General features: G+C 46.3%; 1 long non-coding RNA gene across 1 annotated transcript in view; it reads right to left on the reverse strand.

The window, feature by feature from the left end:
• LOC120405327 overlaps positions 1–16,792 on the reverse strand; it is a 34,634-nt gene extending 17,842 nt beyond the window's left edge. The window contains exon 1 of the long non-coding RNA XR_005598503.1: positions 16,101–16,792. This is a non-coding gene — a long non-coding RNA (uncharacterized LOC120405327). The remainder of the gene's footprint in view (positions 1–16,100) is intronic.
• Between the last annotated feature and the right edge of the window lie 6,766 nt (positions 16,793–23,558).

Below are 23,558 nucleotides of genomic sequence, written 5' to 3' on the forward strand. Positions count from 1 at the left end.
TGTTTCTTCCTAGTCTCACTTCTGCCTGTACTTCCCCTCAAGGGCTGGAAGTTTTCAGTCACAGAAGCAGCGCCGTATTTCTTAGGAGTCTGTCATTCTCTGCTAATCTTCTGATGCTGAAAGTCATTTTAAAGCCATCCCTGTCTTTTTGGATTTGCATAACTGTCTAGAAAGAAGACTAAAGCGGCAAAGTCTGATTTAGTGTGAATGAACATGTCATAAAACATTTTCAGCCCTGCATCATTCATGTAAATCTTTCATGATTTCAAAGTTTCCAACTAGCCAATAACATAAATATTACAGTGTTGTGCTAGATGCTAGTTATGCCTGAGAAGACACTGCCATAATAAGTGCCTCTTCGCAGGTGCTAATCATTTTTCAGAAAAATACCTTGTACATCGAAGTTGTTTGTGTTTGTCTTCAGTGCAACAATAGATTTTTATGAAAGCTCTGTCTGACCCTGGCAACTCTGAGAGTTACCTAAGAATGAGAATTTCTATCAAAACATTTTTCAGATTTTTGTTTTGGTAATTAACTCAAAAATGGCTTATTTTTTAAAGCTTCAAACTTGCTATAGATGTATGGCCATATGCTAGGCTCCAGCCAAACTGCACCTAGGAGGGATCGAGAAATGGTCTCAAAGAGGTGGTGTAAAACTCACCTATTAACTCTCCCATTTCTGGGGCTGTTGTGTGGAGCCTAAGGGCTGCTCTAATTTATGTCAGCTGCTAACTGACACAAGTGCTGAAATGACATCCAGGGATTGGTGAAGCACATGGCATCCTAGCTGTCATGATCTATGGAATCATGGACTCTCTTAAACAGAAGGTGTTATTAAAGAAAACAGCCTACTACACACAAACATGCACACAGTTTGAGTCCCAGCTTGGACTCCCTTGTTTACCAGGTTCCAGATCCTGTCTGGCACTCAGCACACAGAGACATCTAGTGGATGAATACTATACTACAAGTAATGTTATAGTGACCATGGTATAGGCCCTTTCCTCTATCCACTTCCCTTATCATAGCAGCAATGAGGTGCTAGGAGCCTCGGTCTTACTAGAGAATTCCCCTTGCACTTTTATTTACATAATTACTCACTGAGTAGTCCCTCACTGGACAGCTAGCTCCACTGATTTCAGTTAGGTAATTTGTGGAACTTCTATCAGTATGATTGGGGGGGCAGAATTTGACCCTTTACACTTAATCACACTGAATAATACAGGATCCCATGAGTAATTCATTGAAGTCAATGGGACCATTCCTGGAGGAAGGTGCTACTCAAAGTAGGCAAGGGATGGGCACCCCGGTCAAAGAAAGCAAAACCTTTCTTATACCTGGCAACTTGTTAAATATCACATCTATGAAGGCGCTTTCTTCCTGACCCAGATAAAGAGCAGCTTCTTCCCTGAAGCATGAGACTTAATGCTTACCTTTACAAGCTAATAATATTATTCCTAGCATTCATGTCATCTGATCCTTTTGCGAATCTGACTAAGCTATTTGACTATGTAATGTCCTGCAGCTGTGTACTGTACAGCATATTGGCAGTGACTGGCTTCACTTTGGATTTCCCTGGTCAAATGTTCATAGTGATAACGACCCTGGAGGTTGAGAGCTTACTTCATAGTTCAGATTGTTTCTTCTTTTCCCACCAATGAATGCAAAGTGTTTAACATGCTTTAATTTACTACAGTGGTTCTCAAACTCTTGTCCTGGTGACCCCTTTCACACAGCAAGCCTGAGTGCGACCTCCCTTATAAATTCAAAACACTTATCTATATATTTAACACCATTATAAATGCTGGAGTCAAAGAGGTTTGGGGGTGTAGGCTGACAGCTCACAACCCCCCATGTATTAACCTCAGGACCCCCTGAGGGGTCCCGACTCCCAGTTTGAGAACCTCTGATTTACTACAACTTACTGCACCATATACATTCCTTATCCATTAGCCCTGTAGCCCTCTGTTAAAAATGTTTTAATGTCTAAAATGTCTTTTGATAAAATGTGTAGGGCTGCATAGATTAATAAATAATGCAATGTAATGCAAGATACCTAGAAGCTTCTAGGCCACATCCTGGTCCCTCAATTCTTTCTGAAAGCCTGAAAGCAGCCTTTAAGACCTAAATACAAAAATAAATATATATACAAACTCATAGGGACTTTGTCTTTTTTTTTTTGTCTACTAACCAACCACCAAAAGGGGGGTAAGAGTTTCTGTATTTCAATCCACACCCCAACATACACCACAAGATACGAGATAGTCATCCATCATACATACATAAAAGGTCAAAAAAAAAAAAACCTACCTTTCCATGGGGGGGGAGGGAAAAAATTGGGAGGGGCATAGGAGGAAGGATTTCTCAAAATAAAATCCTAGACTCATCCTCCTCTATTAGGGCGATACACTCTCTCTCCCAACCCTCCAGGTCTCTCACTCTCTCTTCTCTTTTCTCTACTAAGCTTAAAGTACTAAGTCCTAGTATTTTTTTTTCAAAAAGTAGAAAGTAACTTATTTCTACTAAAGTATCTATCTAAAAAAAGTATCTACTAAACCATTTCTTTTTTAAACTCCTTCTTTCTCAGTGTGTGTCAAAACTATTATTATTTGCTATTATTGTGCATTTAGACCTATATATATCACATATATATCTCTTATAACTGTATGATATTTTGTAACTGTAATCTCAAAAACTTTTTTTTTTTTTTATTTTATTATATTATCATTGATTTTAAATAAAAAGTCTTTTTTTGACTAATTCTGTCAAGTAAGTGTTTCTATGTTATACCCCAATCTCCTTGTTGTATTAAATTCTGTGAAGCCTGATTCAAACTTTAACTTCTTCTTCTGATCACTATATACAGCCATACCATATTATTTTATATATATAATTATTAATATTAATAATTAATTAAATTTAAAATTAATTAAAAAAAAAAAATAAAGTGATAATTCCCACTGTCCCTACTAACCCTCCCCAAATCAGGCTACACCATCCTGTTACAAACTCTTGTCCAACCATTCCTTGTCCTTGGTTATTCGCTAGAGGATTTATCTATCAAAACTACGTTTCCCCCCACCCAAAATTGTCAGAAGATCCCTGATAAAAGTCAATTTGCAATCCTTTCAGTGATCTCCCCCTCTCTGAGCCCCTTTCTGGGGATGAAATGAGCCTACGGGAAAGGGAAATTATCAATACTCCTCCCAACTTTAAAGTAAACATTCGTAGTAAGGATAATAATGGACATCTTTGCTTCATATGCCAGAGCAGTAATATTGAGGAAGAGGATTATAGTCCACTACTAGGTCAACAAAAGTAGGTTGTTTGCATTGTTTATTCCCATTAGTCTCCAAAGCCAAGAGCCTCAAAAGTCTTAAGGTGTCAAACGCTCATTGAAATCAATTGGAGTTAGGCACCTCAATACCTTGAAGGACCCGGGCCCAAATCTAAATTTGCTTGACACCTAATTCTAGTCCCACTATACCCTGTGAAGACCTCCAATGACACTAGTGCTACTGGTTCCACATCCCTGTCCATTAGATGACCTGCGTTAGAATGTGTAGATTCTCTAGTTTTGCCTGGCAGGGTCGGTTAGAGAGACAAGGTGGGTGAGGTAATATCTCTTCATGGACCAACTTCCCAGACCTGAAGAAGAGCTCTGTGTCAACTCAAAAGCTTGTCTCTCTCACCAACAGAAATTGGTCCAATAAAATATTGGCCATTGTCGGAAGATACTGGGCTAGATGGACCTTTGGTCTGACCCAGTATGGCCATTCTTATGATATTACCTCATTACCTTGTCTCTAATATTCTGGGACCAAAATGGCTACGACACTGCATAGGGTCTGTTAGATCATTTTATTTTGTTGTTGTCAGCCTAGCAAAGCGTTCTACTCTGAGCACCTTAAACAAAACCCAAGAAAATGAAGAAAGAATGAAATTACTAAATTAATTACCATAGTGCCAAAATCTCTGGTGAATAAAACAAAGTCCAACTTGTTTGAGAGAGATTAAGCTCATCGTAGAGCTGTTGGGGGGAAAAATGGCAACATTCAAAATGTTTTGACTAAAAAAAATAAGCATATTTGTCATGAATCTTTTTTTTTTTAAATATTTCCATTTTACAATCAGCTCTAGTCCATAGCAAGTCTAATGAGGTAGGATCAGAGTCTAAAATAGGGAAAGAACAAGTTAAAAATTATTTAGATAAGTTAGATGTCTTCAAATCACCAGGGCCTGATGACGTGCATCCTAGAATACTCAAGGAGCTGACTGAGGAAATATCTGTGCCATTAGCAATAATCTTTGAAAAGTCATGGAAGATGGGAGACATTCCAGAAGAGTAGAAACGTGCAAATATAGTGCCCATGTATAAAAAGGGAAATAAGGACAACCCGAGGAATTACAGACCAGTCAGCTTAACTTCTATACCCGGAAAGATAATAGAGCAAATAATTAAGCAATCAATTTGAACCTGGAAGATAATAAGGTGATAAACAGTCAGAATGGATTTGTCAAGAACAAATCATGTAAAACCAACCCGATAGCTTTCTTTGACAGGGTAACAAGTCTTGTGGATGTGGGGAAGCGGTAGATGTGGTATCTTTACTTAAGTAAAGCTTTTGATTCTGTCTTGCCTGACCTTCTCATAAACAAACTAGGGAAATACAACCTAGATGGAGCAATTATACAGTGGGTGCATAACTGGTTGGAAAATCATTCTAAGAGAATAGTTATCAGTGGTTCACAGTCATGCTGGAAGGGCATAATGAGTGGGGTCCTGCAGGGATCGGTTCTGGGTCCAGTTCTGTTCAATATCTTCATCAATGATTTAGATAATGGCATAGAGAGTACACTTATAAAGTTTGCAGACGATACCAAGCTGGGAGGGGTTGCAAGTGCTTTGGAAGATAGGATTAAAATTCAAAATGATCTGGACAAACTGGAAAAATGGTCTGAAATAAGTAGGATGAAATTCAATAAGCACAAATGCAAAGTGCTCCACTTAGGAAGGAACAATCAGTTGCACACATACAAAATGGGAAATGACTGCCTAGGAAGGAGTAATGTGAATGGGATCTGGGGGTCATAGTGGATCTCAAGCTAAATATGAGTCAGCAGTGTAACACTGTTGCAAAAAAAAAAAAAGCAAGTGTCATTCTGGGATGTATTAGCAAGTGTACTATAAGCAAGACACAAGAAGTAATTCTTCCGCTCTACTCCATGCTGATTAGGCCTCAACTAGAGTATTGTGTCCAGATCTGAGCGCCACATTTCAGGAAAGATGGACAAATTGGAGAAAGTCCAGAGAAGAGCAACAAAAATGATTACAGGTCTAGAAATCATGACCGATGAGGGAAAATTGAAAAAATTGGGTTTGTTTAGTCTGGAGAAGAGATGACTGAGAGGGGACATGCTAACAGTTTTCACAGACATAAAAAGGTTATTACAAGGAGGAGGGAGAAAAATTATTCTTCTTAACCTCTGAGGAAAGGACAAGAAGCAATGGGCTTAAATTGAAGCAAGGGCAGTTTAGGTTGGACATTAGGAAAAACTTCCTGTCAGAGTGGTTCAGCACTGGAATAAATTGCCTAGGGAGGTTGTGGAATCTCCATCATTGGAGATTTTTAAGAGCAGGTCAGACAAACACCTGTCAGGGATGGTATAAATAATACTTAGCCCTGCCTTGAGTGCAGGGGACTGGACTAGATGACCTCTCAAGGTCCCTTCCAGTTCTATGATTCTAAGTCTCTGATCACCAAGGCAGACAATTCCAGAGGCCTAGAGTGGTAGTTACACCCATTCTGTCCTAATATAAATGATAATGGGTCCTCTCCATTACAGTCAAAGCAAAGTATTTCTTATTAAACATGGTTAGCAATTGTGGACGTTGGATTTATTCTGAGGTGTTTTTCAGCTCCCTAAATAAAATGTATTGGGGACCCTTTTTATTTTTAAGTATTCTTTATGGTGTCTATGATTTCTGCCAAGGGATGACTTGGTCTATGTAAATTTGGGGGATTTAGAAATGTTAATTTTTACATTCACTGGGGTTATAACAAAAAATTTGGCCAAAGGTTTGATTTAGACCTTCATTGGGTGAGGACAGAAAAGCAAAAGAAATTTTAAAAAGATAGAAAGGTATTTTTCTAGCCGAAGGGTATTAACCACTGCAAGTCGCTTCAGAACAGGCCTTTTTCTTTCTGTATTCCATTACTCAGCCTGCGTGCTGAGACATGTCACATTATATTAAAAACAACAAACACTGCGCTCTGCTTTCAGATCAGACATCAATAACAACAACCGTAACAATCACCACACCGGGTACCTGTGAGAAATTGATAATTTAATACCTCCAAGAGTTCTCTTTCCATTACACAGACACTGGTAAGAAATAAAACAAGACATCTCCAAGCGCATGGGCTGCTGAAGTTTTCCGCAAAGAATGCGAATGATCCACATGAAAGGGGATTGGCAAAGAGAATAAAGGCTTGATTCCGATCTCTCTTTCCCTATGGCGACACCTATGGAAGTCAGTAATTAGGAAACCATTAGAGTTCTACAGATGTTCCTCCAGAACCTGTCTGAACTTGATGGAGAATGAGATCCTCGTTGAGCCACCGTATAGAATTCTATAGCAGAGTTGGCATTCCCACACCCATACAGGTGACACGGGTGTAGATCAGGAGTAACTACACTGAAATCAATAGACATATATTGGGGTAAATGAAGAGGAAATTGGGTCCACCGAGCATTTTGCTCTATATTATCCATCTGAATCAGGCCATTTGCTATGACAGAAAGCTGATCCCACACAATGGCTGTACAATGGCCTAGTTGCCAGTGCTCAAGTGTCCACATCACACAAATCCACCACTACCAAAAGCCATCTCAGTGGGGAGGACAAGACTGAACCATCTACATGCTATTCTTCCTTCAGCTCAAGCTTTGGGCACATTTGTAGAGCAATGTTGGCAAGCTGGCATCATCATCATATGTGACCAGCCTGTCCATGGATAGAAGACTTTCATTGCCTGGATTTTGCAGTCAAGCCTATAGCCACGGGAAGCCCCTCAGCTCCTGGGGGTCCCCGGAACGGGATGAAATGGCAGCGGAACATTTACCTCCAGTGCTGCAGTGCCCCCGGTGTGAGACACAAGTTCCTTTAAACTGGCAGAGCTCAATAGTCTCATGGGTTCTGGACACAATCCCTGCTGTCCCTCATCCTGTAGATCCTAAATCTCCCCTCTTTGAGGGGCAGGAGACCAGGTAGTGAATCTTGGGCCCTACACCCACTTGTTTAGAAAATCTGAATAGATGCTTTGTGGGTCCTCAATACGCAACAATGCTAGTCTTCAACAGGCAGCTTTGCAAAGCTTTCCATAAAATGGATTAATAGCTCCCCCCACACACACACCACCTTCATGCAACTTTCATCCCGCCTGACTCGCCGGATGAGGAAATCAACAGATGCCCTGGGGGGGACCAGACAGGAGCTACGGATACTGCTCTGTGGAGCAATCCAATGGCTGGAGTCGGCTCCACAGGGCCTATGACAGCTCCCTGCAATGCATAGGATGGAAGGTTCCATGCAGCATCAGATCATCCAGTCCTGCTTTTCTCCTTCCCACCCACACACCACCCCGAGTCCTCCTGACTAGCGTAATGCAATGCAGGGAGCTCCTGAGGACCACATACCCTGTAAGGCCTGCCCTGCATGGCCCCAGCCCTGCCAGACCCAGGCTCCAATGCCGACCTGCCTTCTACACCTGTGGAAGAAGGAGTCTGATTTCACCTCTAAGGGGCCACTCCAGATGCACAATGGCATCAATGTGAGACCAACCACTGATGTCAGACATCAGCCTGCCAAAACCCACTCACCTGTGCACTCTCCTCCACAAAGAAAAGGCAGCTGTGGCACCTCCCTTAATTTGGCTAATGTCTCACTCAGTCCTTTCTGGTCACTAATCCAGGCTGCGCTTGTTTAATAGCCCTAACCCCAGCCAGAGGTTTAATTTGTTTAATGATATATTTAGGGCTTCAGGGGCCTCTATAATGAATTTCATTAAACAGAAAAATTATACAAAGCAGTATTTTTATGATTAATTAACTCTGCATAAAAATGGTAATTATAATTATGCTCATAATTCCACTCTTCTGTCATCATCATCATAATTGATCAAAATATTGTACCCCACAAGCATTCAAAAAACTGCAAAGCAGGAGGGGGGTGGGGAAATAGAGATGCATTCCCTGGTCAAGCACTGCATCTATACCCCAGAGCTTTCAACTCACCCTGCTCTTAATCAGCCAGGACATCTTTCCCAAAAATCTGTTCTTTGTAAGAAGAAAATAAAAAGATGACAGATCGTTTGTAAAGAAAAAGCTTATTGCTGATCAAATAGAGTCTCAGAACAGCTGGGACATTTGCTTTGAAAATGGCCAGCTGCCGTACTTTTCAGCATCCTGTGCCTGGCTTCTGATCCCAGAAAATGAAGGCTTCATTAAAAGCATCTCTCACCCGTTTTGGAAGATATTAAAGATTAGACTAGGGAGCTCAAATAGACTAGAGAGGCCCCCAGATAGCTCTGATCCTACCTTTGCACTTCCAGAGCGTGTCCTCAGGGGATCAGAAAGTGTTTGGAAAAAGGGGGTGGAGCATCATTGCCCTGGTATGCTCGGGCACAGAGGTGTTAACTAACTTGGCTAAGGTCAGACAGCAAGTCAGTGGCAGAGTCAGAAAGTTCATCTCTAACCACTGTAATAAATAATAGTTTTATAAAGCTCTGCTCTCTCTCTGAAGCTCCCCTGGCCCTCCACATATTCTCCAGTGCTTCTTGACCAGCTGGCTTCTTCACACCTCTCCCGCTCACTTTTCGCTTTGATGTGCATTAAGCTTTCCTCTCTCATGCTCTCTTACATTTGCTCAGGACCACAATGGAAATGGGTCAGCCTAAATTCTACCAAAGCTTTAGTTAGAGGAATAGGGGTGAGACTTCTTCCTGATACAGAACTTTGGATAATCTGGGGTGGCCAATAGGCCACTGCAGAATCCCACAGACAGCTAGCCAGCTCAGGGATTTGGGATTACACCAGAAAATAGGGTGTGGCAAAATAAACCATCCAATACCTATCTCATGTATATTAGACACATGTGTATGATTAGATTTAGCTACACAGGCCCTGAGCCAGTGGGGTAGTTAGGTACATGCATAACTTGAAGCACATGCATTGAAGCCAATGGCACCATTCCTGTGCTTAAAGTCATATATCTTGCTGAATCAGGGTCAAATTGAAGAACCAATGTACGTAGGCTACTAGGCCTGAACAACATCTGAAAAGCAGCAAGTGCCAAAGAATGGCAGAGAATTAACCAGGAGAGGCCTAGGACAACAGAAGGAGGAGGTGGCAAGGTCTAAGGAAGAGCTCAGAATGTCAGGACGTTGATGCCCTTTGAGTCTGAGAGCCCCTGGAGGGCAGAGACAGAGCACAGCTGTACAGATCTAGCTACCCAGCTAGACCAGACAGTGCTCCCGGTCTGTGTGTGAATCTGCCTTAGTGAGATTTACCGGGCTTTCCCCCCATGCATTTGATTCTGGGGAGTGCAGGGATCTTCCCTCCACATTTTCACCTAGAGGTAGCAGGGGGGCGGATACAAAGTGTGATTGTGCAGGTTTTCTTACTCTCTTCTTGTCTGGTGTTTGTCTCTCTCTTCTCCTTGGGTTTTGTACCTTCCCCCACTCCCACATGCCTGCTAGTCTCGCTCTTCCCCCCACGGCTGTCTCGGTCTCTGTACTCACTTAGCGAGAACTCCTTCAGGATCACCCCAGCACCACCATTATACCCTGGAACCTCAATATTATTGGACAGTGGGCCACCCTCTATCTAACATCACTGTTAAGTAGATGCCAGCCAGAGGGTTTGCAGTCCCCATCTGCCCTACCCCAAATGCCCTGCCACACTTATTTCCTGTGCCAGAGGAGGAAAAAGCCTGAAGTCCCTCCCTTTGTACTTCTCAGCTAACTTCCCTGGTGCCTATTTTACTGACATTGGATCTTTTAATCTCTTGTCAGACAAATGCAATTGATAACTCCCCCCCTCCCCCAACCACCACCAAAATGCAGCATTCCCTTGACGAACGGCTTCTATTGTCTTCTACACCCGGCTGAGTCTTTGGGTGGGTAAATGTACCCTGAAGTGCCTCCAGCTGCTGGATTCTCTGCTTGGAGTTCATTGTTTAAATTGATAGCACTAGGCATGACATAGAAAAATATTTTCTCATCTCCCTAATCAATTACACTGTCACCCTCTCTTTTCCAACCAGGTTTTCGTTAAGCCAATGGTAAATGATGTGTTTGTGCCACTCCTGCCGCATAAAGTACGGCTGTCAGGCTTTGCAACAGAATAGGTCTCGTTTCCAGCGTGAAAATGATTGATGAGCCCTCTTTATAGAGCCCCGCTCTGCATGGGTGAGGCCGAATTTATTTTTACCTTCCGCTCAGCTTTGGCAGGGAAATATTAGCCGTGCTGCTGGGATATAGCGCCTCAGGCACTTCCCCGCTGGATGTGCTCAGTGCGGCGTAGTCCAGACTGCATTCACCTGAACAGCTTTTCAAGAGGGAGTCCAAAGGCTCCGGGTAGCAGGTGACAAGAGCAGCAAGTTTCACAGCAGCAGGCCAGAACGTTTCAAGGCTTCACTAACGGCTGACTGAGTAGTTCTGGCCTCCTCACCGCTCTGCTTACTTCTACGTTTCCGTCACCCCAGGAACTTCAGCCAACGTTCTCAAATGGGGCTGCCTAGCATTCGTATTTGGGCTCCTAACTTCAAGTGGCTTGGTTGTCAGAACCGCTGAGGCGCTCTTCCCCCCATCCCCTCCGAAGTCCCTGGGAGCTGAGAGTGCTCAGCCGCACTTCCGAAAACCAAGTCTCCGGCATGTAGGTGCCTAGTTACAGATTTAGGAGCATCACTTTGGCTTGAAAATCTTGGCCTCAGATTGGAATACTTTCCAGCAGGCAGAGCAGGCCGGACTAGGAAAGCTGAGGAGCCTTTTCTGCAGTCCCAACAGGGGTGAAACCTTCACTGAAGTCAACCAGGCCTGTATGCCCACGGATTAGCCCCAAATGCAATATCCCTTAGTTACCAATATTTCCCAAAAGCCACGTCTCCAAAGCCATAGGGCTTAAAAATGAATGCCTGAGGCATCCTTCCCCTCAGGACCTTTATATCCCTTAAGAACAATCTGCTGACTTAACATATGCGCTGGCAGAACATCAGTAGAGATTCCTATAGACTCTGCTTCTGTAAGAGCTTCAACTCCTCTAGTAAGCAAGAAAATGGCATTTTGTGCTTGGAAATTCCTGGTTTACAGTCACATGTGCACATAGGTGTATTTCACTTGTGTATTTGAAGGGTGGGGGCCAGGGGACCAGTACTCCCAGGGTGCATCTTTCCACTCCCCTCCCAACCCTGGCCCTTCACACAGCCCTGTCCACTTGCCCTGCCTGACAGAGCCTGTGCAGGGAAAGCAGACGGGGCCACGCTCAAGGGCTGGAGACAGCGGGGGGCCAGTACTCCCAGGGTGCATCTTTCCACTCCCCTCCCGACCCTGGCTCTTCAGTGCTGCAGCCTGAGGGCAGGTGCCACCCCTCCTCCACAAAGGCCGTGCGCCCCATTGATGCCCAGCACCCCTTCTCTTGCAGAGATAAGGGCACAAACCCTGACCTCACCCCGCAAAGCACGCCAAAGCTCCATGTCCCCACACCCTTACCATAAGCAAGGTCCCCCTGCCTCTGCCCCCTGGACGTGCTGGTGGGGGGTGACTGAGGTCCCTTGGTGTTGCCCATCACTGGTGGCAGGCACAGCACATTCTGCTCAGTGCTGGGCCTGACACAGCATGGGCTCGGCCGGCAGGGCCCGGCTCCCCCGCAGCAGGTGGGAGCGTGCCCCCTCCCGCTGGGGAGAGCGGGGGGAGAGAAAGGAAACAGCCCCGCCCCTTCCCCAAGTCCCCACCCCCTCGTTCACTACATTCCCCCTCCCTCAGTGGCTCGTTCTCCCTCACTCGGGGTGGGAGTTGGGATGCAGGGGGAGGTGAGGGCTCTGGGGTGGGGCTGGGAGCTTTGGGGTGCAGGAGGGGGCTCCAGGCTGGAGCTGAGGAATTCGGAGTGCTGGAGGGGGCTGCGGATTGAGGCCGGGGGGTGAGGGCTCTGGGATGGGGATGAGGGGTTCAGGGTGTGGGAGGGAGCTCAAGGCTGGGGCAGGGCTCTGACTGGGGGGGCAGGCTCTGGGTGTGGCTGGGGATGAGGGGTTTTGGGTGCAGGGGGGGGGCTCTGGGTTTGGGGGGAGCTCAGGGCTGGGGCAGGGGACTGGGGCTCAGGTTTACCTCGGGCGGCTCCCAGCCAGCAGGGCTAAGGCAGCTGCCAGCCTGCCCTGGCACCGCGCTGTGCCCCAGGAGCCTGCAGGCACCATCCCCCAGCCCAGCTCTCATTGGCCAGGAGCTGGGTCTTGTGGTCACTTCTAACGGCCCATTCTGCGGTGCTGACCAGAGCCGCCAGGATCCCTTTTCGAAAACCGGCTGCCTGACAACCCTCGGTGAGGGGAGCGACACCGAGACCAGTTTGGTCCCAGATGGAGGGCGCTGATGACAGATGGCTCATGGGGAGGTGGGGTGGGCATACACAGGGTTAAGGGTGTCTCTGAAGGGGTGGAGCAGCCACATCGTGTGTGGGGAGGAAATGGGGCAGGAGAGCCCCCACTCGGCGAAACAGCTGAGCGAACCCGGCTGCCGGGGACAGGCTGAGGATCAGGGGCGGCTCTAGACATTTCACCGCCCCAAGCACGGTGGCATGCTACAGGGGGCGCTCTGCCGGTTGCTGGCATGCCTGCGGAGGGTCCACTGGTCCCACGGCTTCGGTGCAGCCGTGGGACCAGCAGACCCTCTGCAGGCACACCTGGGGGAGGTCCACCGGAGCCGCGGGACCAGCGGACCCTCCTCAGGCAAGCCTCCAAAGGCAGCCTGCCTGCCGCCCTCCCAGCGACCGGCAGAGCGCCCCCTGCGGCATGCCGCCCCAAGCACGCGCTTGGCGTGCTGGGGCCTGGAGCTGCCCCTGCTGAGGATGTTTCTGCCGGCAGCTTTGTGCTCCACCCTGGTGAGGGGTGGCTGGCTGGGGAGGCCACCATGCGCAGCCTGCAATGAAAGGGAGGGAGGGTGGCTCCTGGCACAGACAGCAGAGGAAGGAGGGGACAGGTCATTGCCCCCAAGACTCCTCCCCCCACACAAAACAGCACACCCCCACCCCGTTGCCAGCAAATGGGATGGAGGAGATAGCTCAGTGCAAGGGGTGGGCGAGTCCTCTATACACCCCCCTCCCTGCAAGCCAGAAGCTGAGGACAGGAGGAGGAAACCTTCCGGCTGTGCCTCTGCTGCTCCCCCGACCCCAGCTTCCCCGTCCAAAAAATCCCTCTCTTCCAGGCCCTCCCCCCACACATGCTCTCCACACTGGCTCTGTCATGCAGGACTAGTGGGCAGGGCTGCAGGCCCTAGAGCTGCAGTGAAGGGCCAAGCTCAGCAGGGGAGTGGAAAGATTCAGTTGGGGGGGCACAACACCCCAACATGCACACACACACCCCGCAATCTCCCACCCCTGCACATGCAGCACTGATGATTGTGTTAGATGGACTCCACTTTATAGACATTCTTAGCTGGAATTAGAGCTAACTGTGCATGGGAGGGCAAGGTCTGAAGGAGAGGACAAGCAGGTTGTGCGAGGCCAGTTCTAGGCTAGTGCCATCGGCAGGTGTTCTGTGCTAGCACCATGCTCAGTGTTCGCTTCCCCCAGAGAGAGGAGGAACAAGGAGTTTGGGAGACAGTGGAGCTGGTGGGGCACAAGAGAGAACACACTGGCTTATTATATCTCTAACAGCCAGATAAAACAGAGGATAAGAGCCTGCTACTGCTACCAACTAATGGAGATCCTCCTTTAGCTCAAGTGGGGGAAACTCTAGTTTAGTGTTGGAGGTCCTGGATCCTGCCCTGTTGATGAGCCACAAGGAGGGTTGAGACAGTCAAAAGTCCTCCTCTCATCTGCTCTTCTAACAATGATGCAGAGCTGGGCCCACCTGGCTGGGAAGAAATAGACTGAACTGGATGTCTGTTACCACATTTCTGTTTAGCTGGTTGGTTCCCCAGGAAGCTACACCTGAGGCTTGCTGCATGAAATGAGGTACAAGTTACACATCTGGAGGAGCCGGAATGTTTGGCCATTGGATTGTAAATGAATAAAGAATGTCAGATGGATCACTTGGCAAAGGCAAGAGACACCATAGCTGTGTTTTCTGAGTGCATCTGACCATTATCATCCTACAAGAGCTGTCAGGTTTCAGGAAATACACTGCAAATTGATTACAGCTGCCATTCATTTATAGCCAGCAATTTGCTAATATTTCACAGGGCAAAGGTCCCTGCCCTGCACATTTATTGCAAACCTTGAAGCATGAGTCTGAAAGACAGGGTAGATTGTACTGCCCTGCCCAAGCACACAGCCAGTGCTATTTAATTTGGGGTGAGATGCAATGTGGTGACTTGCTAGGGTGTCATGGTTTTGCTTAAGTGAAATGTACTAAGCACGTTCTCTGTGGTACAGATGTGCAGCTCAATGGGAATTCAACTCCAAACAAGCAGAAAAAATTCCCCATCAAGGTTTTGCAGATGCTGGTCCCCCTAAAGCCCCAATCCCATAAGTAATTCCATACAAGCAACTTTATACACGTGACTTGTCCCATTAAACTATGATTGGGTCACATCCAGGTTTCCTTTCAGCTAAATCATCAACATTGAAGATAGTTCAGGTCAAAGGCTCTGATTCGATAATAGACACTTCTGTGTTTAAAGGCTTCTCCCTCCATTTCATGCTGCCACAGAATCTCAGCTTGCCGCACAGCCCAGCACTAATGAGACACAGAAGTCAGGCAGACTGGCTGCAGTTCGGCTCCAGCATGCCCAGTCTACGCAGTAATGGAGACCTTTTGTCCTCTTCTGATGTGCACAGCATTTGAATGAGTGATCTCGGTGATGGCTACCCAGGCCAGCCCTAGTTCCAAAAGCTGCTCTCCACAAGGGAAACATACATTTCAGGGGTAAGTATCAAAGACACAAACGGCAAAGGTAATAATTGGAGATATACCAATCACCTAGAACTGGAAGGGACCTTGAAAGGTCATTGAGTCCAGCCCCCTGCCTTTACTAGCAGGACCAATTTTTGCCCCAGATCCCTAACTGGCCTCCTCAAGGATTGAACTCACAACCCTGGGTTTAGCAGGCCAATGCTCAAACCACTGAGCTATCCCTCCCCCCCTAAAAAGAGGACTGATTCCCCTTAGTAGAAACTTTCTGTACATCTCCGGAAACAGCTACTGAGCACATCTCATCTACCACCCCCCTCACCTAGCTGTGTCTAGGCCAGTGGTAGGCAACTCCCTAACTCCCCTTGTCTTCCAATGGGAGTGAAAATAAAAAGGTATCAATGTCAGCTAGGGACTGATTTTTGTTGTTATTCTAAAATTTTGATTTTTCCTCTTTGAACTTAAACTTCACTCCTTCTGGCTGCTGCAGCTCCTCTTGCCCAACACCCAGGATTCAACAGTGCAATCCCTGGAGCTTAACTTCTACCTCAAATTAGAAACCTTCAACTGGAGCAGAGTAAGACCAGTACAGGGTTCTTCTGAAAATTCCATCTGGACAGCAGTGCAGAGCCGGGTGAACCAACAAGGTTTTCCCCTTGGGTGAAGGCAGCAACACGTCCTTCCCCAGCTCTGGCTTGCTGCTGATTCTCTCGCTCCAGTTGGCTACTCTGTTGTCTTTGGGGACGTTCAGGAAGACTTAACTGGAAATACGGATCCATGTAAATGTGAGCTCAGAACATTGCAACAAACTAGTGTTTATTTCCTCTCCTGTGTTCCAGGCTTCAGTTTCCCAGTGTTATGAGTCTAAACAGCTAAGTAGTTTTAAACCCTGCAGAAAGGCTGATTATTTACTGAGGACAGTTAATGATTTCATTCAATCAGCTGCACTTTATCTCCCCTTGTAACGAAGGTCACTCACCTCTCATGAGTGCCTCCTGTCAGCTGGGTGTGGTGCTGCAATCTTTTTTTCTCCCCACAACCCATGTAGGTTTGTCAACGCCCTTAAGCGGGTCTTCACTGGCTCAGCCCTCCAGCCAAATCTCACAGTCAATATGGATGAAATCCTTGCAGGGCATTCAAGTCCAGAAAAAAAACCAAACAAAAGTCTTCCGATCCCTGGCTCAAGCTGGACTCAGCCCTTTCTTCCTGAGGAGATCTTCTCTCTCCAGCCCCTCTTGGGCTCCCAGCCCTTTGCTAGGGCTTCGAAAGGAAACTTATCCCCTCTTTGTGGTTTACAAAGGAGTCCTGACAAAACTGTTTGTCTACCTTACCCAGGGCCTTCAGCCCTGTCTCTGGGACCCTTTAAATCTAGACCCATTTCTTGGGCTTTTAAACTAGCCAAGTCCCCTTTCCAGGGCTTGGGCCACTCCAGCACTAGTTGGTGGGGAGACCTAGGCCCTCCCACTACTGCAGATCCCAACCCAGCAACCCTACAGACAGCAGCCACCTGCTGCTTCCTTTACTTGGCAGCTGTTACAGTCCCTGGGCTGCTTCACCTCCGTTCATTCCCTTAGGTCTAGAGCTCTCAGGTCCTTTAGCTCCCAGAGCTAGCAAATGCAGCCCATCGAGCTCCCTGCAGCCAGAGCAAAGCACCCTTCCCTTCCTTGCCCTTCAGGCCCCAGCCAGGAACTGACCTGCTCAGGGCCTGCAGTGCCTTTTATCTCAGCCTGCTGGGCTCTGATTGGCTGCTTCTATGCAGCCTCTCTAGGCAGGCATGGAGGACTCACCTTCGCTATTCCTTTCCTGGGACAGGGTGTGCTAGGATCAGGGGGTCTCCAGCAGGGGGCCTTGAAGAGGCAAGCACACCCCATCACTCATACTCCCCCACCTGTTTTCAAATCACATCACCAAATGGCTGTGTTCCTACTGGCTGCAGCGCCTAACTTCTCTCCCACTGCTTTTAGGCTGGTAAGGAGCATAAAATGCCCATCTCCTATAGAGATTTGAGAGATCCAGGTTCAATTCCCCAGTCTGCCACAGACTTCCTGTGTGACTTTGGGTAAGTCATTGGGGCCCAGATCCTCAAAGTTATTTAGGCACCTAACTCCCATTAGAGCTGGGCTTTAGTATCCCTGTCTCAGCTGGGGGTAACAGCTGTTAATTACTTGTTAATAAGTAATTAAATAAGTTATATAATCTAGCATGTAATGCAGAATCTTATATTTGGTCGTAAAACCTTATTAACTGTTATCATGTGACGAATCAGAGGAGGGTTGTTGCTAAAAGCAGGTTGTCATCTTGGGTACAGAAGAGTGAACTGAGACTTTAGCCTCTGCCTTTGTCTGCAGACAGCCTTGCCTGTATATACTCAGCCAGGTCATTGGCCGGTCACCCTTGACTGATCACTGGGGTTTGCCATTCTGTGCCTGCGCTGAAATAAACTTGTTCCTTGGCTCTGAACTCTGGAGTTAGCAGTGGGTTTTGTCTGCTACTGCAAGCGATGGCTGTCTGCTTTGGTAGGTTCATAAGGTAACCTGTGCATCTGAACATATCCTTGCATCCTCCAGGCAGGTTACATTTCGACCAACCACTTCCGGAGGAAACAAAGAATCTAATAAACTAAACGCAAACATACCTCTTCACCCCTACCTGGCTCACTGCTCCACAGACCCTACACCCCGTCCCATGGTCTGCAGGATTATTCTCCTGCTCTTGTGTGGAGTGACACCTCCCAGGGCTTTCTCCCTGGAGGCCTGGTTCGAAATGCAATAGTCTTTCTCCTCCTTGTGTCAGGGTGTTTCTCCATCACCTTTTCCGGTGGCTGCTCGGGGAACCCAAGCTGTCCTCTGGGTTCCAGTCCAGGGGCCCTGCGGTGAACAGCTAAGCTCTGCTCCCTGAGCCTCCTCGCTGCCTCCCTGGACTCCTTCCTATCTTGGCCTTCCTCCAGGCCCTTTCCCACAGCCATCCCTGAGCTGACTGCACATCTGCCTCCCTCGAGGCCTTTCCTCCACTCTCTAGCAACCAGAGAGGGACTGCAGAGTTCTTCCCCTCTCCCTGCAGCCCTTCCTGCTCCCACCCAGCTCATCCCTAGACTTCCTCCTTAGTTGTGCCTCACCCACCCTCCAGATGCAGCCAGGCACCCTAATTTATCTCAGTTTCCACTTAACTCTTTCATCACCTGTGTAGGGTACCATCACAAACATAGGGGGCAATACAAGTACCTTAGATAAGAACATAAGAACGGCCGTACCGGGTCAGACCAAAGGTCCATCTAGCCCAGTATCTGTCTACCGACAGTGGCCAATGCCAGGTGCCCCTGAGGGAGTGAACCTAACAGGCAATGATCAAGTGATCTCTCTCCTGCCATCCATCTCCATCCTCTGACGAACAGAGGCTAGGGACACCATTCTTACCCATCCTGGCTAATAGCCATTTATGGACTTAGCCACCATGAATTTATCCAGTCCCCTTTTAAACATTGTTATAGTCCCAGCCTTCACAACCTCCTCAGGTAAGGAGTTCCACAAGTTGACTGTGCGCTGCGTGAAGAAGAACTTCCTTTTATTTGTTTTAAACCTGCTGCCTATTAATTTCATTTGGTGACCCCTAGTTCTTGTATTATGGGAATAAGTAAATAACTTATAGATACATAGATAGATCCCACTGAAAGCCAATAGACTCCTTTGGGCTCCTTTGAAAACTACAACTTCCATTACCATTTGTGTTTTGTAAAGATTATAGTCCCTGTAAAGGATTCAGGGCCAAAAACTGTCCCTCCTGAAGTCAGTGGTAGCTCTTTTGATTGGCTTCAGTGAGAATGGTATCAGCAGGTTGTAGCAAAAAATGCTACGCATGATGATTATGTACTGTATATAGTATTAATACTATTATACAGTGAGAATTAAAACTTGTGTAATAATAATTCAAAAGGAGACTGTTGCTGACTGCATGACTATGGTTAAAATCTTTGAGACGACTACGTGCTCCACTGCAAAGCAACTTCCAACATGCAGCAAACAGTCACCAGTGCCAATCATGGTCAGCTAGTAATAAATTCATACTGATGTATTGGGAACCACAAGGAATTCAGTTCTGAAAGCTTCAAAAGTTGCTTCAACAAGATCAGAAAGCTTCCTTCTCTGAAGACGGCCCTCTCCAATTAAACAGTGATGTGTTAACTGATGAAGGAGAGACAACGTGTAAAGCCAAAAAAGAGTGATACTGCACAGCATACAAAATGGCAGGACACTGAAGAACTTGCACAGAAGATAATTATTTATTGAAAAACATGCCCCCAACTGATGAGCTGGTTTGTGCTATTGTAAAGGAAAAGCTGAATGCTCGTATATTTAAAAAAGTAGCCCTTTGACTTGGGAAGATAGCCTTCAACATGTAAATTGGTGTACTCCCATGGGCACCAACTGATAAGGCTGAATGGAACATGCCATCATGTTCCACTTCTGCAGCAGGAGGAGACACCCCTAAGGACATATACCTCCTTTCTGCAAATTGAGTTAGTTACGTTTGGTTTGTGTCCCAAAGAATTATCTCACTGACACCCCCCCAAACACACACACACACACACACACTCACAAAAGAACATAAGAACAGCCATTGTGGGTCAGCCCTATGGTCCATCTAGCTCAGTATCCTGTCTTCCAAAAGTGGCCAAATGCAGGTGCTTCAGAGGGAATGAACAGAACAGGTAATCATCAAGTGATCCATCCCCTGTCGCCCATTCCGAGCTTCTGGCAAACAGAGGCTAGGGACACCATCCCTGCCCATCCTGGCTAATAGTCATTGATGGACCTATCCTCCATACAGCCACACTTACAGAATCCTTTGACTGTACGTGTATATAATAACAATAATCCCTAGCTCTCATATAGCTCTTTTCGTCAGTAGATCTCAAAGTGCTTTACAAAAGAAGTCAATATAATTATCCCCATTTTACAGATGAGGAAACTGAGGCAGATTGAGGCCATGACTTGCCCAAGATCACCCAGTAGAGTTGTCCTGTGATCGTGGTGATAATCACTGACCGAAATTGCTTCTGCTTCAGGGAAGGATGCCAAATATTGCTTTGCAACAATACTTCCAGAACTAGTCGAAACATTTTCATTTAATTTTTGTTTAAATAAAAAAATGGCTTTTCAATTTTGCAAAAACAAAAAAGTCCATTTCCGTCCAAAGGTTTCAGGTTTCTGTTGAAGAACCAAAAATGAGTTGGTTTCATGTTGTTGTTATTTTGATGAGAACCCAAAAAATTCTGTGCCAACTAAAAAAGTTTGTTTTCAACGAAGTTTTTCACAAAGGGGGGGAAATAATCTCCTTCCCCAACCAGCTGTAAATATTTCTCAGATTAAATTCACAAGCAAATTGGGTTTTTATTTGGGGGATGGACACAAAAGGCTGGTTATGGATCCAGCTGGCCACCTGCACACGCCCAGTTCATGCCGGCAATCATGGAAACTGTGGAAACATTTTCACCAGTCTTGATCCCCCGCTGGCGTAAATCAGCGTAGCTCCATTCACTTCAGCTGGGAACCTGACTAAATCCTGAGCTGAAAACCAGACCCTTATTAATTTAGAACTAGAGTTCTCACTTATTATACTACACCTCATATACCCCCCACTAAGTCTCTTAAAAGTATAATTACCCTCAGGGAAATGACTGGAAAAATGGCACTTTGTTACAATCAATGTCCTACACACCTGCCAAGTCTCCACCTCTCAGTTTACTGATGAACAGGTCTTTTGCCACTGCCAGCATTTCAGCTCTACTGCAGCTGCTGGAGATGGCATGTGGCAGTCTCATCTACCCTATTCACTATGAGCAAATTATCTAGCTACATCTTGATCCCGGATCCTTCCATTTTGATGGCAATGCACAAAGCACAGAGAACGAGGTTTGACTGTCCCACACTGCACCAGGGTGTCTGTGACCTGCTGGTGTTTGGGAAAATGTCACTTAGCTTGTAAAGTGAGCAAATGAGAGAGGGACAGAATCTAAAACAACACATTTTTACAGAGGCACTTTCCCTTTCAAGCTAGCATGGAACCCGATATAAATTACGACTAGTAACCCGTTACCCTGATCTTGTAAATACTTCTGCATGTAAGTAACTTTACACATGAGTAGTCCCATCGTCTACTCACATGAGCAAAGTTAAGCTCCTGGTGGAGTGCTTGCAGTATGGGGAACTATATGATGTTTTTCTCCTTTATAAAGTCTTGGAAACTGACCCAATGCAAGTTGTATGCAGTGTAGTTGTAGCCTTGTTGGTCCCAGGATGTTAGAGTCATGGTGGGCGAGGTAATATCTTCTATTGGACCAACTTCTGTTGGTGAGAGAGACCAGCTTTTGAGCCACACAGAGCTCTCCTTCAGGTGACATAACATTTTGTACGTCATAATCTGCAAGCCAATAACTCCTGTGAAAACCACGTACAGGTGTATGAGGGCAATTTAATTAGAGCTATTGACTGTATAAAAGTAGATCTAAGGGACAGATCCTCAGCTGGTATAAATCAACATAGCTCCAGTGGAGTTATACTGATTTACACCAGGGGATTATCTGGCCCTAACTTTTTTTTCCCCCCCAGAGAAGATGCTGAAGAAGATTTTCTATTCCCTGTCCAAGAGGTAGAAAACACGGAACTTTATAAACTTGTAGCTTTGGGTGATTTCTATTTTTGCTTCTCCAGGAAATCTATGGTTCAAAACAAGCCCCTCTCTAACAGTTGTCCATAGCCGTCATTGCTGCTAGACTTGTCCAGCTGTCAATTTGTCAAGCAGCGGAAGGGCTGACAGAGCTGTCTGTCCACTCTAAAAGTTAACTGGCTTGTTTGGTTTTATTCTTGGAACTTCTTTAATTACCTTCGCTAAGAAAATGTTAACAGGCCATAGAGCTCAATCCTTGAGCTTCGTGCCAACAAGCAGGGATGATGGACTGTGTTTCTGAGAGGGATTCTGTGCTTGAAGCAAATGGCAGTAGCAGTTGCTGCACTGCAAGGTAATGGATGACTAGGTTTTTGTACCTGCCGTGTATTTAAATCAGTCTGAAAGGAATTTATTTTTATCCTACAGTCAAGATATTTACTAAACTGGGCAATAACCTTTTAGCAACAAGTCCTTAAACTGGGCTAAGAGGCTTTTGCTCACAACCCAGGTCAGACCTGGAACATAATGATTTCAGGACTACTTGGCCTTTAAGAGATTTCAGAAAGAGGTCTTGGCAGCATCTTAGAGAAACAGGAAGTTGTCGCCACTTTCTCTTCACCTCAGCACTAATGCAGAACCCCTCCTCAATGGGATGAAACCACCAGTGAGAAGAACAGGGACTGAGAATTCAAAGTAATGCATCCCCTGAAGGATGTGTTAGAACACAGGATTGGAAAGGAACCTCCTGGGCCATCAAGTCCCAACCCCTGTTGTCGCAGGCAACCCCTCATAGGTAGCTTTCATCTGAAGGTTTGATTCATTTTCCAGGCAGATATTATGCAGGTGGACACCACAGATCCTTCAAACGGTGAATTTTTGCCATGGTCTAGCTTCCTGGTGAGAGGGTTGCTATTGCTATTCACTACAGATTCCATACATAGCGTCATTTGTGCCACAGTCCTCTCTGGCAGGGATCGTGAGGTGAAAGATGAAAATGGCATTTGAGTGTTAATCCTTTATCAAGTGTATGAAAACAAGAGTGGAGGGGCAAAAGACTGTGGGAGCCTTAAAAGAATATTTCATTATTAATTATTTGTATCACAGTAGCATTTAAATACCCAACAGCCCCACTGTTCTATGAACGGGACTGTCAGGGTCCATGGCCAATCCTCCGTGCAGTCTCAGAGAAAGGCCATGCCCCCTCTGTACTGCGTATCTATTCAACCAAGCTTAAGGGGGAACTAGCACTCTCAAAGCTCTGACCCTCTGGGCAAGGCAGAGCAGTAAGCAGTTTATGAGGCTCTGGTCTCCTGGCAGGGCACAGCCACAGTCTCTAGGGCCTTGGCCTCTGGCAGGGCAGGGCCAAAAACAGCCTACAGGACTCTGGCTTTCTGGCTCAATAGTGCTAAAACTATTGACCTGCCAGGAATTGAGTTGGACAAGGTCATCCGATAACATATTATTCTAAGTAGGCCTCAGTAGTTTAGGCCATTTACAAAACAGCTCAGCTATGATATTTCACCTCTTCTCCACTTCCTAAAGACTCTGTAGCCTGGTAGTTAGGGCTCGTGTCTGGGATACGGGAAACCCAGTTTCAAGTTTTGAAGAACAAGCTAGACAAACATCTGTCAGGGACGGTCTAGGTGTCTGTGATTCTGCCTCAATGCAGGGGACTGGACTTGAGGACCTTTCAAGGTTCCTTACAATTTCTATAAGTTCCTGGCCTAAAACAGGCAGAGGAGGATTTGAAGCTGGGTCTTCTACATCTTAGGTG

This window comes from Mauremys reevesii, linkage group 4 (assembly GCF_016161935.1).
Source record: "Mauremys reevesii isolate NIE-2019 linkage group 4, ASM1616193v1, whole genome shotgun sequence".
Lineage (NCBI taxonomy): Eukaryota > Metazoa > Chordata > Testudines > Geoemydidae > Mauremys > Mauremys reevesii.